The sequence below is a fragment of the Cardiocondyla obscurior genome, linkage group LG17 (assembly GCF_019399895.1).
Source record: "Cardiocondyla obscurior isolate alpha-2009 linkage group LG17, Cobs3.1, whole genome shotgun sequence".
NCBI classification, from domain to species: Eukaryota; Metazoa; Arthropoda; class Insecta; order Hymenoptera; family Formicidae; genus Cardiocondyla; species Cardiocondyla obscurior.
The window spans coordinates 1374232-1389652 of NC_091880.1; the positions used below are offsets into that span (position 1 = coordinate 1374232).

General features: G+C 42.9%; 1 protein-coding gene across 10 annotated transcripts in view; it reads left to right on the plus strand.

Annotated features, from left to right (window-relative positions):
• Nucleotides 1-15421, plus strand: part of Synd (protein kinase C and casein kinase substrate in neurons protein Synd) — a 47322-nt gene that overhangs the window by 19958 nt on the left and 11943 nt on the right. The window contains exon 1 of one of the 10 annotated variants that reach the window (XM_070668534.1): nt 4015-4164. The exons of the other annotated variants lie outside the window; for them this stretch is intronic. The gene's annotated coding sequence lies outside the window, so the exon portion shown is untranslated. Of the gene's footprint in view, nt 1-4014; nt 4165-15421 lie in introns of those variants that run through there. 10 annotated transcript variants of the gene reach the window in all.

Sequence of the window (15421 nt, forward strand, 5' to 3'; positions counted from 1 at the left end):
TTTCACCTTTTAACGATACGCGTATGTATATATTATACGCGAAGATTAATTACCGCGCGCGTAATTAATGCGTTACAGTTATTCATTCTTCTCTTTATTCGGTACAAGAGTTATTACCGCCGATACTCGGCGGGGTTTATTAAGAATTTCGGTAAACGCGTGACTCGTGCCGTTATCAGCGTTTCATGCATCCAAGTTATCTCCCGTGTTTTAAAAAAACCCTTGGCACTATTCTTGGCGTGTGATAATATTGACACGTTTTGCTGAATCTCCTTACCCGCAAGCATGTGAGAAAACACACTCAACAATTGATATCTCTTGCCTCGATCTCACATATTATTTACCTCGTACAATCTAATGCGCCAATGCAGCATGTAATTCACCGCGTTTATTTCATCCTCGCGTAGCGCGCCCCCGATATTTTTTCTTTTTTTTTTTTTCTTTTTATTATTTTCCACCAGAGGAGTATTTACGGCCCGGTCAATTTATCCATAAGTTTTCTGAATTGAATCACCGCGACGAAAGTTTACTTTTCACTTCGCCCGCGCGAAATGTAATTTTATAAATGCGCCGGTGGAACGGGTGGGCTCCTTCAGGTTTTACCTCGCGTCGAGAAACGCTATTATACCCGGGACTTCTTTCCCGGACAGAAGAGTAACGCTACGGTGATTGCAATTAATTGTGCAACGCGCGTGCGGCGGTGCGCACGAGAAACGGAAAACGAGCGAGCAGGAGAGGAAAAACGGCGGAACGTTCGAGCGCCCGTAATTTCTAAAACGTAGCCCCTTTTCCCCCCCTACGCTGTCGTGCACGGCCACCGGATGAGACCACACGAGTCCCATTGACTGTTTCCCCGCCTTGATCTCGACACCGATGGCTATCGAACGTAACTGACGACGCGTTAATTAACGGGCCGCATTTAGGCCAGGTTCAGAGAAACTGCCAATATAGGAAATGGATCGAGAAATCGTAATTTTCGCATTTTTATTCGGATTGCGGAACAGCGCCGCTTTCTTTTTAACCGGTCAGTGTAAAGTACATTTGCGATGAAATTTAAATAAACGGGAAAAAAATGATCGGGAACACGTTTCGCGAAATGGGGCTTAAGTAACGTACGTGTTAATGAAATTTGTTGTAATTGCAAAATGAAAGTAGAATAATGCTGAGAAACGCGGGTTGTTATCGGCGAATTTACGACGTGCGATGTTCTCTGTGCGCGAAAATGCAGCGAGGTTGCCTCGACCGATCGACTAGAAGTAAGACGTAGCCGTGGCTTTTAATACAGGTGTATTTGCCCCGAGTCCACGCGCGTGTAATTTGCACTTGCCATTCAGACCGCGGTATATCCTCATTAAACTGATCAGGTCGAGTTTGCATGCGTTATCCGTATGAACATTACGGGACACTCGAGTTAAGAAGAGGTGATGCGCGACGCTTTAAAGTTCCTGAATTGCCAATCAGTATATGGCATTACGGCGTTTCCGTAAAATAATAAAGCTGTGGATGAATAATATTAATGAAATGAATAATATTACACACCGTCGTGGGCGGGTCAGATATTACTTAATTGCCATTCTTCTACAAGAATCGCCCAAGTTCGCGTACTAAAATTCGTTTGTTGCCCCGTAAGACGCGCACCACGAGAAGCTAACTTAACATTTCGCCGAACAATCGAATTCGCATTTAAGATTGCCGGAGCTGTGTGATATTCCAATACCTCTGCATGTGAAACTCGAGATGCAGCGCCATCGAGATTCGCAAATATTACAAAACATCGATCGCGCGACGGCTTTCGGCTCTCGAGCTTCGCCTATATTTTTGTTATTTTTATTGCGACGTTAAAAAAAAATAAAATGACGCGCAAGGAGCTACGAGTGGCGGATTTATAATAGGATCGGACGCGTACGGCCTCTCGACTGGCGCTCGACAAAGAAGCCAAATCCCTTTACGCCCCTTCACGATCGATAGCCTAATCAATAGAGACAAGAAATACGCGACGCGCCTTGTAATCGCCGGTTTGCCATTTCTCGCGAATCTGCAGGTCATAAACGTGGTTGCAATGTGAAATAAATGTCTCAGGAGAGTATCCTATAACTTAATACATATGAGCTACATGACTTCTTGGCTTAACGTTGAGAAATCTATAAATTGAACATAATAAATTAGGTACAATCGGTTGCGAATAAAAAAAAGAAAATATCGGCGGGGAAATGCAAGTTGTTAATTATTTACAATAACGAGCGTACTCTGCTTCAAATAAAATGACATGACATAGTAGTATACGCATACATAATTACATTTATAATTAGGATGCGCAATTAAGATGTACCGATAGTCATACGTAGCACAGTCAAATCTAAATTACTTACAATATAAAGCGCGTTCACAGCTGCGAGATTTTTATTTAAAAGAAAATATGAAACGAAGCTACGTTGCTTTAAAGTATTTATTTAAATAAAAAATATAATCTTATAAGAGGCCGCAGATTAAAAGAGCTCAAGGCTCGGAAAATTGAAACGATAGGCTGTTAGAGACGTTCACTCTCGTTTTCATCGCATTCTTGGACGTCTGTCGCAAATTCAAATTACCGTTAGATAATACGCGTGAGTACTGACCTTGGTTACAGTCTGATGAATGTCAGTAGCAAGTAAGACGGCGCGCACAAAAACATTAATTGGAATGTACAATTAAGCGATATTACTGTGTCGTGCTTGTTACCTCTATTAATCGGCCGGGTTCATTATCCTCCCCTGTCCCTTTCGCTCTCTTTTTTTATATACACGTATATAAATGCACACGCGCGTGTATGCGAGGATATAAAAATGTGAGGGCGTTATCGCCACATCCTCTCCTGGGAGCGTCATAAATAAATGTAAGGAAATTAACATTACATTGTTCGCGTTGGATGTTAAGCAATTTAAAAATATTCCAAACGCCACAGTCGTGCTTTTCTCAAATATTCATAACTGGATAATTGATAAATACGAAGGAAAATTTTTATTCTTTTATTTGTTTTTTTTCCTCCTGAAACTTGCAGGAAAGAAAATGTTAATCCCGCGCTTTAAGTAATTAATGATTTATAATATTTTCTATCTGTAGTCCTCGAACATGAGACATCTTTTAGCATTACTAGCCTTGACCAGAGTCGTAATTCCCTGCGTATACATATATATATACAATATATATGCACCTTTGATAGCAGCACACCTGAACAGAGGCATAATTAGCACTACTATATGTAAATAAGCTTTTGCGACGAAAGAGATTCTTACGTAAGCCTGATCGTCGTTTTACTATGTTGGCCTTCGGCAGCACTCGACTTCGCATTCGAGATGGCACATTGATTTGTCATTCTTATCTATTCGCCGAGATGAGACGAAATCATTAATATAAATAACTCATTGACTTGGACTTAACTTCGTTTATAACCGAGTGGTAATAATTTTACAAACAAAACAAATAAAAGTAACTTGCCTTTTTTTTTTTTGTCTTTTTCTTTATTACGTTGAAATATTTATTTTTTAAAATTTTATTTTGCATTTTATTATTACAACAACATAATTATGATTTCGTAATAATTTTGGTCTAAATTCAAATTCGATCGCGCTTAATTCTTTTATCAAAGTCGAGTTATCGATTTTTCTCAAAAAAGAAATTACCACGCGATACGGGCACCGTTGAATAATACATAAGAGTAATAACGGCGAAAAGTTGAATGCTCGAGTAAAATCGTAAAAACACGAGAGGACGGCGGGAATAATCCAGCCGAGATAAAATTACGGCGAAAGAAATAATTCGATTATCCCTTCCCTTCGGCAACGGGCGGTTAACGGAGAATTCCTTGTCGGCCTGTTACTGCGGCGTGTCGCGTAATAACAGGTATTCTTTCTCACACGATCATTCATCGCTGCGAGACCGAGGGACGCGGTGAGCGCGAGTCCTCCTCGAACGGATCCGGACGTCAGTCCATGTTCGACCGTCGCGTCGCGTAGATCGCGAGACGCCCCGACGTGTGGTTTATTAATAAACACCCGCATCTGGGAACGTGTGCCGCGTACATACCCGGGTTTTCCTCTCAGTTGCTTTTCCGCAGCTCTGACGATCGCGCGTGCCAGTGAAAACGAAAAGAAAGAGGTCTCCGACGGCCAACCATGCGTCGCCCAGGTAGGACAAAGGTCGCTGATTTAAATACGCTCGACGCGTAACATCCGGATTAACCCGCGTGAAATCTGCGAGATCGCGCCTTCGTTTTCGCGTAAATTCCGCGTCTTGATCCCAGCATCCACTAGGCTGATCCGAGAATGACGAGACCGCCCCGTATCCGTTTTTGAATTTGAAATCGATCGGGCTACATTTATTCTCCCGGAGTCCGAAGGAGACTTTAGGTTTAAGACGCTCGATACAGGCACGAACTTCGGCTCTTCTTCTCGCTCGGGAATCAGTCGGCTCTTGATTCAAAGCGAAGTTCGAGTCACCCTGCGCTCTCGACGCGGACGGGAATTTACGAGCACTTGGCGCAATCGATCGAGAGGACGCGCGCCAGCTCGTTAGCCGAAGAACTTCGCCGCAAGGTCAATGCGATATCTTCCGCTTATCAAACGGCTTCTTGAATAATGACGGGAGGCTCGTAGCGCGTCATCGTAGCTCTCGACTATTCGTGTGTCGATCTGTAGCTCGATTCGAGCGTTCCGTCATCGCCGAATCCGTCGCACGCTTGATTCGATTCCAATTCTTCGCGTTACCTTTATGGATTAAAACGCCCGGCGCGATATAAAGCGCGCGTTTGATCGGCTGACCTTAAGAAACGCTAAACATGGAGTTTCCTTGCACGCATCTATCAGTGCGAGTCAGTCACGGACACGCTTCGCTGCGGGCGACATCCTGCAAACCTGTGTGCGTCGCTCTCGTGCGACGTGTTGGATCTGTTTTTCGTAATACGTTCGGCGATTCTACGCTCGGTTTTACCCGCGGGATTCTCATTATAACGAGACTTTTCCTCAAAAAGATTCGCGAGTAATCACGATGACGAATTTCTTGCAAGCTGACCGATCCTTGAAATGTCGTTCAAATGTTAAAAATAAAAAATTAAACGTGCACAGTTAAAAAAAGAAGAAAATTTAATAAATGTCAGAAACATCCCGCGATGTTCATGATAAAAGAAATTGCTTATCGAGACACATTATAATTAAAAGAAAAATACATTACGTGGATAATAATTAATGCGTTTATTTTGTAAAGAAATTGACGAACGAACATGTGTTTTCATTCGCCTCTTTGCGCGCACGATGAGACGCGACGAGAAAGCGTTTCCTAATTAGCGTATTTCGGGAAGCGTGAAATCTTCGAAGGTATACCTCGCTGCGTTTCTTCCTTCCTTTTTTTTCTTCTTCTTTTTTTTTTTTTAATTTAACGGCGAAATCTTTAAAACACATCGTAATACAGAAAAAGCCGCTGGACCGTGTTCTTCCTCGTGCGAACGTGTGTTAACGACGCGCTTCGGTGCGCACGTTCACGCGTACTCACGCTCGAAAGACCTCGCCCTTTTCTCTCTCCGGGCAAGGATCCCTTTGCGGATACCTGCTGCACAACCTGCTCGTGCTTACCGTACAATCGACGCCACTTCGGACCTAAATCTCTACCTTTTGTACTCGCAAACACAGGTAGAAGCTCTCTTTAGCCGCATCTCTGCCCGCTGAAAGATCGTCGAGGAATCTTCCTGCGTGTTTTATGTTTCTACGCATAAATTTCAGAGACGGTTTTCTTTTCCTTATTATTTTAATAGAAAATTATACGTAAAGATGAATCACGTAATTTATGCACTATCGCCACGCGTTACATTAATTACGGGAAAAAAGAAAAAAAAAAAATTCTTTACGTATGCCATTCAAGACCTCACTTCGGGCGGGTATTTTTATCACAAATTAGGTCGCACGATTTAATCGATGTCGCGTTACATCCCGTACTTGGTCATTATTAACCTTGGCTCGCCTCGTCTAGAAACTTAATTCGATCACTGCTTGTGGAATTGCATTAGCGAGAGGGTCCGAATACGCTTATCGCATGGGGGAGCATAATCAACAATGTCCACGCACGGGAGCATTTTACGAGGATCTCTCATCGTAGCTGCCGGCAACGAGAGAATCGTACAGTGAAGTAATTCAATAATTTACTTCCATTATGCGCGATTATTACACTAATTTTCATTAAGCCACACAGCGTAGTTTCTTTCACGCGAAGGCGAGGCCCCGCTTTATTAGCATTCTGAATAAAAACTTTTAGGTAATTTGATGCGTAAGTTTTTTTTTTTTTTTTTATTTTAGAATCGCGTGTGTATTTATTATAATTAAATTATAATACGAATTTTGGATATTTTAACAATATTCAGGCCCTTTGATTCTTTCTTCACTTTGATAAATATATTTCTATCGTGTTATCAGTGAATTATTCAAATGGTATATAATTTAGCGGCAACTATCGGCCTGTCACGACCCGATTGCTAGTAGACGTTGAAATTTGTCGGCCACTTTGCGCTTCGCATATTTCAAAATCCTTTCCAGCATTACCCTATTTACCGCACTCATCCATTTTCTCGTTTTTTTTTTATTCCGACGTACAGGAAGAAAAATATGAATCATTTAACTATGGAACAAGGCTGGGGCTGTGCTGCGTAAAATTCGTCCCCCTGTTGAAACTCGCCTAATAATTTAAATGATAAAATTAAGTCCGGGTTCAATTGAAAGCGATACGCGTTGCGGCCGTGACTAAGCTTCCTTATTATGTATCACATACGACGAATTACGTCGAGCTGTACAATCGTTGGAGCCCAACGACGCCGCGGTACGTCCCGAAATTTCTGCTTGTTTCAAATGTGACCCCATAACGGAACTTTAAGATCGTCCAATATTGCGACAGTAACTTTCACAGTCTATCGTGCGGCGGCCCGATAAAGCACGGATCTATGGCGTGCGGTATAATGCGCTTAAATCTTGGGGAAAAGAAAAAAAAATGCCGATGCGGTAGCTACTCGATCGTGTCATGTGCCGGCGAGATTGTGTGCCGAACGTGGTACGAGAGAAAGTAGGTGGTTCCGTCCAATCGATAACGAAGTTCCTTCTTCGCAAGAGTGTCTTTTGTGTTCGTAAAATCGATTTCTCAAACCGAAAGGAATCGCGCAACTGTGCCGCATCTTCCTGCCATTTTATACGCAGATGCACGCACCGCTGCTCTTATTTGATTGTTACTCTGCCGAAACACATAGGCGAGCCGTAGGCTACGATTCAGAAAATAGATGCGTGTATCTTTAACGTCGTAACCCCTTTAAATCTTAAATATAAATATCTCTCAAAATTTCTCTTTGCTAAAATATAACATTGAAGCAACGATTAAAAAATATTTTAAATCGTTTAAATATTTGTAAAAAAGAAAAAAAAAGAGAGAAAAAAACTGGATAAATCATATTTATTATAATTAAATTTTTAATTTATTTAATTTATCCAAAGCTCTCATATTTATTATTTTATCTCGCTGATCTGCCGACGTTTAATCAAAGTTTCTTGGAACGCGAGGCCGCGATGTCACTCGAAATATTTTCTTTTGTACCTCCGATAAACGTTCGACCCACGGCTCTGCGAAGTTGATCCCAGATTTCGAAGCTTTCATTTCTCTCGAGATGAATAATCCGCCCGAAGCAATCTTTAAGGATCGTACAGGTGGATTTAACAAGCTCCGCTTCAAGGCCAATGGAAACAGCTCCGACTAATTGCACCTTCGGGATCATCCTGCATGAATTTCTGTACTCCAACAACCGCCAACAACCAGAGGAGCGCCTCTAACATCTTATCTAATAGAAGACCGGACCGTTTCTGACGCTCGTTAAAGTGCGAAGCATGGCATGGCGATTATAAGGGCCGCGCGGATTCCGTAGTACCTTTAGGGCACACCACAGGCTGCGTAAACCAAAATGCGTGCTGCTTCTAATTTGGCTGTTTACATGCGTAATTCTCAACGGTGAAGGCTCTCGAATAATTCACGCGCAGATTATATACCGAGGTAGGACCCCCTCCCGATCCTTGAACTTGATCGTCAAAATTTTATTATACAATTCCAATTCTATTATGTAACTTTAATAATTTCGCTACGTAGCGTTACCTTCGCAAGAGGGGGAAGGGAGACGGTCACTCAGTACCTGTCGTTAAAATGCGACAAAAAGCGCATTGTAACATCGTCGATGGCCGCGTCGGTGGAAATCGATCATTTATTTTTTACGTAACGGTCGATGAGCGGTAGCGTGTAACCTTCGACGGTGCAAAGCCTATCGACGCGCGGAATTGAACTCCGGTGAGGACGTGGAGGTTACTGACATGGCCCTGCTTTGTCCGTAACCCATCCGTAATGAGCGCCGTAATTTATCCATAATTTATCCGTTGTTATATTCGCTTTGACAGCCGTAACGTACCACGTCTGCTTGGCCAGGTACACACCGGCAATCCTACCGTCCCACGGACCGGTACGTCTTGTTAGACCGGCCCGGGATACTCGCCGGGTCCGATAACAGTAAAGCGCGGGTGCTCACTCCGCGGGAAAATAAGCCTTGCATGCAAAAAAAAAAAAAAAAAAAAAAATGAAAAATTGCTGATCAATGCGCAGAAAATTTGAAAAAGCGAAGAAGTTCACGCTTTTTCATGGCCGCGTACGCGTACGCATTACCGTAAAATGATCTGTGATTAATCAACCGCGATCTCATCGCCGCGCGCAAATCCCAGACGCAATATGTATCCGACGAGCAGGTAGAAATGATAAATACGACAAATTTATTATCGCGGAACGGCGAATCGATACTTTAATGCAGTCACAATACATTTTTCTTTTTTTAATATTTAACACGTCAAGGTCTGAACATTTTATTGAGGTAATGGCATTTTTTTTAAAACGTCGGAAAAGAATAATTGCCCGCGGTAACAATAGATATAATACGTTGTTATTCAAGGTTAAAAAAAAATTAATAATAAAATAAATTAATGTACGCGAGACAAATTAATTTGATCGGAAGGAAACAGGAGGCTTTATCAACGCGAGGGATTTAGACTCTCGAGCAAACTATTGAGAGGGAAGCATTTTTCAGGTAAGGCGACGCCTTGACCCGCGCACAATCGCGGTGCTGTGCACAATGAGAGAGAGTGCGCGCTTGAAAATGCACCGCGTTCGTATCTATTCAACGCTTCCTTCGTACAACCGCTTCTTACGTACTCTTGCGTATATACCCCAGGAGAGAATGCCCCGTCCATTTATTCCGAGCCCGGCTGCAACGTCGGGCCGCCGCGGCTCGCATTCCAATTACAAAAATTATCATCGGGCGCACGCGAGAAGCCCCCTATTGTGCCTCGCGAATAATTTTCGAGCTTTCCAAGGGCTGGCGACGCGCCAGCTGGATTTTTCATCCACTCTTACGCCGGCGATCGATTCGCGAATATCCCAAATAGAACAATGCGCGAGAGGCGCAAAACGGCGCAAACAGAACCGACGATCGCCGCTTTATCACGGCGGGCACGATCTCGTATGAATCAACGATAAAAGTCAGAACTCGACGACAGAAGAAACCCCTAATATGCAACCGTGGCGTTTGTAATTATTACCGAAGATTCCAGCCACGCGAGCGGAAGCGTCTTCGCGGCACGGGTGGGTGTTTTTTTTAATATTTTTTTCCTGCCGAGAAATAAACGCGAACGTAGAAAACCCTCGTATCGGCGATGATATAGCGAGGCGGAAACTGTTTGTGACACTTGCGCTGGTTTACTTCTACCGAAGCGCAAAATGACGTCCTACCGTTTTCTGTTAACACAACGACAAAATATTGGAACGGAGCGTGACCCACATTTGAAAGTTGATTTTCCGGTTCAAAATTAAACAGCGTGCGACCTAAGGACCTTTCGTGTCCGTCCGCGAGTGTACGGCGACGGCTATTGTCGATCAAATAAGAACGCGGGACGTTTCAGGCTTTGAGAAAGATTAATATTGCGTCAATGTGACGCAGTCGGATCCTTACTAAGCGTCTTTTCAGAGCGAGTTCATTTTTGTTGCACGGCAATGTAAGAATATAATACAGGACGACCTGCTCGTCGTACAATTGTCAGCTAATAGTTCGTGTTAACCCAGATTTTAGGCATAAATTTGCAGACGTAATTGTAAACGATAAACTGTGTCGGCCGGTCGAGTATCGCTGGCCCGAACCGTGGTGCTTGCGAACGGCATCTCGTCGCCGACACATGATTCACTGTCGGATGCAGGCCGTCCTTCATCACCCTGAAATCACGTCACGGACCGTATCATTATCTCCTCTCGGCGTGCAATTGTTTCGATTATCGGAAAACGCAATATTGGGCGCGCGCCGGCGGAGTAAAATTGTTCAATCCGCTATCTCGTTAATGGTTAATCGAACGTAACGGCTTGTTTATCGCAGAGCGAGACGTAAGGTTTTAAAGCCCCGGGGCGGGGAGGAAAAGAGCCGCGGCTGTAACTATTTAATTTATTTTCGCTTGCGATTGATTAATTAATTAATTGAATAATACGCGGAATAATTGTTTCAGACACGGGGACACGCTTCGCAGATCGTTAGAACGAAAAACCGACGCGCGCCACGTTGAATATGAATGAAACGTTCCGCTCGGCGGTTTTGAGCGACTTAAAAACACAGATTACTTCATCGTCACGGTGGTAATAGCGCGGTCTCCATACTACAGCGCTAATTTTAGAGGGCTGGGGGCCGGTGAGAACAAACTAATATCCACCGCTTTACGATGATTTCATTACTTAAACGTTGCATTTCGTGACTGTCGTTTAAAGCGTCGAGGCTAATCGGCGGATAAGTTCGCCGGGGGCAAAGTATAAAAAAAAAAAACGCGAAATTTCTTCATTCACGACGTTTAACGCGAAAATGATGGCTTTCTAATAGCAGTCGGCCATTCGCAATTAGCTCGCTACGCAGCGCTATTTCTGGACAAATAGCTAGTTATGAGACAGTAATCACGAGTTTATGATTCGATCACGCAACCATCGAAATGTCCTAAAGGACGTCTAGGCGAGACAGACACTTCATGCCGCAAGAACGAGATTTTACGGGGCAGGCTGAAGAAACGTAATGTCTTCGTTCGCGGCTGTTGACCGGCGACGGTCCGGAGAGACACTATCGTGGCTGCAGAAAAGAACGCGAAAGGGACGCTAGACGCGCGCAAACAGTGCACGTATGCTGTGTACCTTGCTACGTATCGAAAATGCTGTCGCGAAGCCTCATTTCTCGGCACAATCGTGTCTCTTTTCAAAGCGGTTCTAAGCAGAGCCAAAGCCAATCTCGAGAACCAGTCGCGGGGCTTTGCACTAAAAACCAGTTCACAGGCCGGCGAAAAGAAAAAAAAAAAAAGGCCGCGCTTCTCGCAGCTTGCGAGCCGTTGGCGCTGGTTATTTCTATTCAAAACGAGACACTAGCCTTAGACGTGAAAGCGAAAAATGCACGTCTCAACTGTGTGAAAGTAACTTTTATGTTGAGATGAGTGACAATCTCAATCGCAGATGCAGATTTTCTTTAGACCGGACTACAACTTGATGTTTCTAGCGCAGAATCACTCTCGACTCAGTTAATAAGCTTCTTTGAAATCAAATTTGTAGACAAAGTTTTCATACATTTACAAGATTGACAATAGAACGGTAATAATGGCACGAAAAAATAAAAAAGAAAATCTGCAAAAGTGCAATCTTTACAAAATAGGTCAATTAAATTCGTCTAGCAATAGCGATATAAAACCTTAACGCCGAGAAAACTTCGCGCGTATATAAATACCTGATCTATACATATTCTTTTGGCTGCAATTCGCCGTAAACGACATTTTCCTCGCCTAACGTGCAGCGACATTGCCTTTTAAGACCATCTATATTTCCTTAACTGCTATCTTCTCGTCGGCATTGTCGTCGAAGCGTGACGTGACACAAATTTTCATCCCGAGATTTCTGTCGAGTCTCTTGATATTCCGTCTAATCAAGTATACAGTTTTCAACTTTCCTCGATAAATAGAACTCCTTTATTTAAATTAATTTAATTAGTATTTCTAAAGCTTCTTTAAACCCTGTTTCTGCGCGGAATAAAATTGTGTTGCACAGACGAGATGGGAACGACATTTCCCGCAACATTTTTCCCGCGACGCTAAGTATTCTCTTGTCAATGATTTCGAAACCCGTGGACACCCATCATTAAGGAAAGTTAAACGGCAATCGCGACGCGATGACTCAACCGTGACCGCATGAGGGAACGTATCATTCGCCCGGATGCATCGATGATCCGACTCCCGTACACGACGCAATAATAACATTACCATTACAATACGACCGCGGCAGTTATTTATAAAACCGTGCCGGTATTCTATTATTACGTCGAATCAATAGTGATCGATAATTACAACGCTCGCATGGGGATATCAATTTTTCATTCAGGCTGACGTATCCGAATCGGGGAACTTTCGCAATCGATAACGCGACCTGGCGTGATCTCCCGTACGCTATTAACGTGCGATATAAAAATCTGCATCGAATTGAATACAAACAAAAGATACGCGAAACCTTCGGACACTAAACTCGAGAGTAATTCCCGGCAATCAAGTTGAGGACGTGATAAGCGTTATTCAGATCGTATCTTCGTTATCTCGGGATTTTGAAATTTTTTTTTTTCTTCAACAGCATACTACCGTCGCGATAACGCGCATTAACATATGCACGCGCGAATTAATAAATGAAATTTCTTATGTAATTTACAATTCGCGCACTTACGTCTTAACATTGACCGCGGAGATAGCTTCGTCGTCCATTTAACGTAATCATCCGACCGTTACGAAATAACTTCATCGCATGCCGCGGCATGATGCCTAAACTGGATCGGCAAACTACGTTACACTGAAGACGTTAATTAAAATTATCAGATATTCCACCGTATTTTGTTCCACTTTTGGGCAGGCCGAAAATTTAATTAACGTAACCGGAAAGGTAATTAACGCGGATGAGACGCGCCTCGTTCAAATCGCGTTCAACGACCGGCGGGAAGCTGCGACGTGATCGCTCATTGATGCCGGCGATACGCAAACGCCTTTGTTATTTACGTGGTGCGATAAATAAGGGAGAGTGTATAAATAATTCCACACGGAACCGTGGCACACGTTGCAGCCACCCGTGCTATTTAGAGGTCGTTGAGGAGCGTTCACATCTTCCCGTCTCGCTGCACGCGAGAGATTACGGCTTGTCGCGTTTATTTACGACGCGCCCTTTATTATCTTATCGACGTTTCTTTCCGCACACTCTCGGTCACCAGACTCCATCCGCGGAGAGTAATACATCATCTGTAATCCGAGGGTTATTTTTTTTTTTTTTTAGAAAAACTACGATCACACGAAGCGCACTTGCCGCGTCGCTCGAGAAATTTTTATAGAAGCCACTCAATCGGCAATTTTTATATAAATTTAATAAATTTTGATACGTGTCACGCTTCTTCTTCCAACGAGAAATATAAGCAATGGTACGAAAGGAAAGGTATTATAACGCATGTTCCGATACACCGGACGCTTTTATAAACGATAATAGTGACATAACGAAACGAAGGTGCGATAATAATGATTCAGCATATGATACCCGTTCGGGGTTTTCTCTCGCACGCGTCGTCAGCGCTAAATTATGTTGCTGTTATTGCCCGAAGAATTGCCGGATATAAATGCAAGCGAAGCTGATTTTCTTTTAGCTGTTGTAAATTAAAATTTATTTCTGCGAGTAAAATTATTCGAGGTATTTTGGAAAATATTCGATTTGCAAATGAATTCTTTGACGAGATTTTCCTCCCCAGTCAATAACGAATGTACACGGGTCGGGCACAATGCAATCGCAGTTATTAAATTCTGTGTAGTTATTCGTGATTCAATTTCATTTTATATGCGGAGTAAAAAAAAAAAAAATAATCTCTCACCGGAGTCATCGGTAACGGCAGTCCGACCTTGCTATTTACAAAAATATGCTGCCATATTTTACGGTAGCCTGCATACACGGCATTTCCCAACGGCACGGCTTTTGAAATGTCAACCGCATACATGTTGTCTCAATGTCACGCGCTGTGATACAGCTCCAGTTATCTTTTCTTTTTTATTATTTTATTAAAAATATATAGATATTTTAATAGATAGATTAAAAGCGACCTACCTTAGTCAGCATAAATACTTGAAATTTGATTCACAACGATTCGATTTCAAGAATCGGACATTCGGTGGATTCGAGATAATACGATTTAAACCGAAGAACGATCTAAATTTAACAGCACTCGTTAAACTTGATGTCCAAATAATTCACGTAAAATAATTTAATACAGGAGCGCATGCTCGCGCTACATGTTCCTTTATAAATTAGCCATTACCGTTTCTGAATTTTAATTTCGTCGAGTCCTCGATACTTTAATTATTTACACGTTTCGCTGTAATTAAAAAAAAAAAAAAAAACGTATTACGCGAACGATAGCTCGTGTTTCGTGGTGCCACACGTGATCGCCTCGTCCCCGTCCCTCACGGTCCGCCGGCAAATCCTGCGGTTTTGCACGAAAGAAGAGCGTAATCGATTAATCGTTCACGCTCAACGGCGCCTTCGAGATCGCGAGCGATCCAGCCAGCGGAGCAACATTCCACGATCCAGAGCGACTGTGCCCATTCCGATCGAGTCTGAGGCGAAGGAAAGGGCTCGATCGCCGAGGAAACGTACAGCGCGTTTCATGCCCGCCAGCTGGAAAGCAACAATTCCTACGTTCCACCTGTCGAACGCGGCGCCGAAAATCGGACTTCATCTCGGGAGCCTTCATGCGACCTTCTCGATACACCGAGATGATCGGTCGTTCCCTGGGCTGGCTTGGCAGCATTCCTCTCGGCCCACGCCTCCTTATTCCTCGTCATTGTGATTTCTTCCTCTTCCTCTCCACCGACGTCTCGCTAATCTTTAAAGCTTCCAAATCATCCGGATTGTACTATATTAATCAAAATGCCGGGCACAAAAATAGTTTAAAAAAAAAATAGCTGCGTCGTATAACAAACTATTATAATAAATTAACATTAATTATCTACAGAGGTAAAGATTTCGATCTCGAGATGAAAAAATAATTTTGCACAGCGTAAGAGCGTCGTTTTTTTAAGTATTTGAATTTATTATTAATTGTAAATATTATCTGCTGCGTTTGGATATTAATTTGAAATTCATACGGTAGTATTTGTTGCGAGAAAGTGTATGGTATCTCTATAGATATACTCTATATGTGTTCATCTGAAGCGTACGTACTCAAGCGTATGATTCCGTATGCATATTACGGAACTGTTCAAGAATTTATCATTCCCATAGGCATTTGCGTTAAAACCTATGCAAA